Here is a 4092-nt window from a genome sequence, read left to right as displayed (position 1 = left end):
ATTGATGTGTCTGTGTCCCTGTAGTATGCTATTTTTTGGTCCTTTGCATCTAAGCTAAGAAGTGGGATAGCACGGTCAAATGGTGGTTATGTTACAAGTTTCCAAGAAATCTCCATACTGACTTCTAGATTGGCTACACCAAATTACAGTCCCACAAGCAATATATGGTGAATACTCAGCCAGGTAATCCTACTGCCTGTGGTGGCACTGCCCCAAGTAAGCCCTGGGTGGCTCGGGGCCTGGGAGAGTGGCAAGATCTGTGCCCTTTGGCTGCTTAGAATCTACCAGCAGAAATAATCCAGATTCTAATCAACTAATGTGGCCTGTTTGTGATTATTTTTTTTGTGTGTGTGATTTTTGATTTCTTCATTTAAAAAAAAAGTGCTTATGGAAAAACAAGTTGATTTTTGTTTCCAAGAGTTAAAAGTACTCTTCAAAAAATTAAATAAAAGAACATGGAATACATGGAACTGTTTTTCTCATAAGCACTTAAGTGAGTGAGTGTACCACAAGGAAGGTATCACAGGCACATTAGGATACTCAGGACTGCACCTTCACCCAGCTGAATCTCACTGTGGGCAGGGGTCTGCACTTGGGCACAGAATTGGGTTTCTGTTTATATCCAGGGGTGGAGGATGTGTACAAGACTCACATACACATTAAAATACCAACAACGTCCTCTGGCTACAAGGTAGACTCTGCCTTACAGCTGAATCAGAGTTGCAGAACATGGGGTGACTGGAGAACATTGGTGGCTAGCACTCCCTATTCCCAGAGTGACCATGGATAACTCAGTACTATGGGGCAGAAGGTAAGAAAACCAAGGCAGCAACACCTGGCCTTGACTCAGGGGACCAGAGGCCATGGCCTACAACCAACTCCCTTTTGCCCAAGGAGGTGGTCTGCAGGAGGCATTGACAACACTGACTCTGTCAACAGACTGGTGACTGGGTTGCAGTTCTTGGATGGCAGATATGGAGTTATGCCAGGCTTGTCTCCAGCACTGAGCTCTGGCCAAGTTGTCTGTGGAACAAACCACCTAATTGCTGTATTTATTCACTTGTGTGCACAAATCAAGAAAAGTACAGTTAAAATTCACATGAGGTGTGATCTCTTAGAATCATGTTTAAAAGAGGAGAATAGCAGCTCTCCTACAAAAAGAGGTTTATGGAAGATGTTAGAATCAACTAGTGACTGCAGGAGACTGGACACAGGGGGACTAGGCTGCAGAGTGAGCCACTGTCTCAGTGGCTTCTCATGAGGCACACACTGGCTGGTCAGTTTGCTTGCTAGCCACTGTGCTTAGAAATATTTTACTAATCCAAGACTGTGATTACAATTTTCAGAGGAACTGCTCTGGCTGCTAGGGACCAGTGTGTCGTTTATTAAAAGCATTGTTCTGGGAGCTTCTGACAGACACTAAGGCATTTTAGTGCTTCCTAGAAGGCGGCCACTGCCTCCTCAGCCTTGAGCATCTGAACTACCAACTGACCAGAGTTCCAGCCAGGATGACCCTCACTGTGAAGGTAAGAATCAAACTGCATGTCCAGCAATGGCTCCTGAGTGGACCACAGAAAACTGCAGTTAGGAACACCCTCCAAAATCAAAAGACAACATTTTTCAAAAATATATTTTTACAGCACTATAACTAATTTACAAAAAGATACAAAAATTATATTTACCAGGACACATCTGTTAAATAAAAAACATCATGTTAGTGTCCATATGTACAGGGCTATGTACAAGGATTCTGGTTCTTGCTCTCCTTAGAACAATAGCCCATGCCCAATGGGACCCAGCCTCGCAAAGCTGCAGGGGGGACAGCAGAGGCAAAAAAGACCCTCCACACAGTGGCACCCTCTCCATCCTATGTCCCCAAAACTTACCCTGGCATCAGGTGATATTCCTGGCAGCCTCACGGAGGCCGGCAGGAAATAGGGCTCAGCCTCCTCTGTCAGGGTGAGCAGCAACGACTCCTTTGAACAAGCAACCGGGCAGAAACAGAACCATTTCTGTATGAGAAAAGACAACATGAAAACCAAAAGTGTGACAGGTCTGTGGATAAGAAAACAGACTCAAACGAAAATTCTTCCCAATCCACACTGAAATCCACCCAGGAGCCCCATTTCATGGCACTGCCAGCCACAGTCTGATGGAGCCTGTTAGGAGTTTGTCTTCCACTGACCTTTCAGGTCAGCAAATTTGAGCACAGCGCCCAGAAGCCTCAGGCCTAAGGTTACCACAGAGCTGAGAACCTGGGCAGCACAAGGGCTGCTGTCCCCAAACCCCAGGAAGCACAGAGTAGGGGCACAGGCAATAGGAACTGAGGGGCTAAAGGGAGGGGCAGCAGCTCCAGGGCCCTGGCCATCCACCACAAGGTCTCTGACTCCAGCAGCAATGACGGCATTCAGGAGGCCATCCAGCTGTGTCAGTTGGAGAAGACCAGGAAGGAGGCCATCAGGGATCTGCCACCAAGAGCCCTGCTCATCAAGAAGGGGCTGAAAGTTGCCAGCAGCCTGGGCAGCTCACTGAAACTTGCCTTCCCTGAAGTGCCAAGGAGAACACCCAGCAAGAGAAACTCAGCAGTCCCCAAGGGGCTTGGACTCTTACGACCTCTCCAAGCCACCAAAGGATGCCACAGCTGCTGCACCTCCATCAAGCACCACCACCAGAAGGGAGCCTATGGAAGGGGTCTTGGCAGGGCAGACACTTCTGCTGAGCTGATGTGCACTGAAGCACTCCTGGATATTACCACGACCACCCATTAAGGGCAGCAATAGGCCTGCCTTTGTGAGCACACTCTTCTCTCCCCCAATGTGCCTTCACACTCGAATGGGAACAACAGCTCTGTGGACAGTTGTGACAGCAGAGAGCAGGAGATCTGGATGTTTTTGTATCTGAAGGCTCAGTCAGGAAGCCTGCTGGCCAGAGCCAAAAGGTGCTCACAGCCCAACCCAGTCCTACTCTCCCCACTGGGCCACAGCAGTTAGACTGGTGACCCTACGTATCCTCTCCCTAAAACCCCAGACCTGCCACTGAGCTCCAAAAGGAAACACAGAGGTGGCAGCCATGCTGTGCGTTTGTCCACACCCAAAAAAACAAGGAAGATGAAATAAAGTGCTCAGGATGGCGAATGCAGTTGGGGCATGCTCAGCCTGGCCATAGCAGGCAGGACTTATCCAGACAGGGAAAAGCAGGTGAGGGTCCAAGAAGGGAGTTCCAGGCCAGGATCTAGCATGTCCTCTCAAGACCTTTCATGCTCGGTGGCATTTGAAAGTCTCAAGACCTCTGGTAGAGGGGAAGGCAGAAGAAGAGAGGAGTGTTGGAAAGAGAGACAGCTCTAAGGACAGAAGGAGCCTGCTGGACAGCCACCAGGACCTGGACACAACCATCAAGGACATGCTAAGATCCAAGCAGAAGCTCAAGAAGAATTGCAGGGATCCCCGGGAAGCATGAAGGAAAAAGGTCAGGTTCAGCCCCCGAGAAGCAGTTGGTGCCCAAACTGTTTGTGATCTTTAACCTGAGGAAAACCTGAATGATTATTTAGGAGTCAGGAATTTCCCCATACAGATGGATACCTGACTTCATTTCTCATTAGTTGGATAAGAAATTTGTAGCTACTATAATCCAAGTGTGATTTCTTTAGTGATTTTTTTGAGCAGAGCATGATTTTCTCTCATGTGTGTCCACATTCCTATGAGATGCCAGTAGGAATGCAGGCCTAGTGGAGCTAGAGGAAGTTTCTATGTTTCCTTTTTAAAATTTCCCCCCTGATAATTTGTCCTTAGGTAAGTATCCTAAAAGTTAACTCCTAAAATGATTAACCAAGGCCCTGTGGAAGAAATTGCAGACCATGTGGCAGCTTTGTTCAAACCCTGGAGAAGATATTTTTGGTGGAATAACAACTTGGTTAATGCAATAATCAATTGAAGTTCCTTAAAAACAAGCTCCTTCACCTATCGATCCCTGTTTTTTCTTTAAAACCCCAGTCAGCCTTTACCTTGACTGAACACTTGCTGGGTTTCTAACTGAAACTGTATTTCCTGATATGCAAATCTGTTCTGTACCTGAATAGAATCTGTCTTCGCTATG

The 4092-nt window shown here is 47.3% G+C and overlaps 1 pseudogene; it reads left to right on the top strand.

Annotated features, from left to right (window-relative positions):
- The first annotated feature begins 1508 nt into the window (after positions 1-1508).
- Positions 1509-3519, top strand: LOC143642045 (protein phosphatase 1 regulatory subunit 26-like; annotated as a pseudogene).
- The last annotated feature ends 573 nt before the right edge of the window (positions 3520-4092 follow it).

The sequence above is a fragment of the Callospermophilus lateralis genome, chromosome 1, assembly GCF_048772815.1.
Source record: "Callospermophilus lateralis isolate mCalLat2 chromosome 1, mCalLat2.hap1, whole genome shotgun sequence".
Lineage (NCBI taxonomy): Eukaryota > Metazoa > Chordata > Mammalia > Rodentia > Sciuridae > Callospermophilus > Callospermophilus lateralis.
Note: the sequence above shows the minus strand (reverse complement) of the source record. Positions and strands in the feature narration are given on the sequence as shown.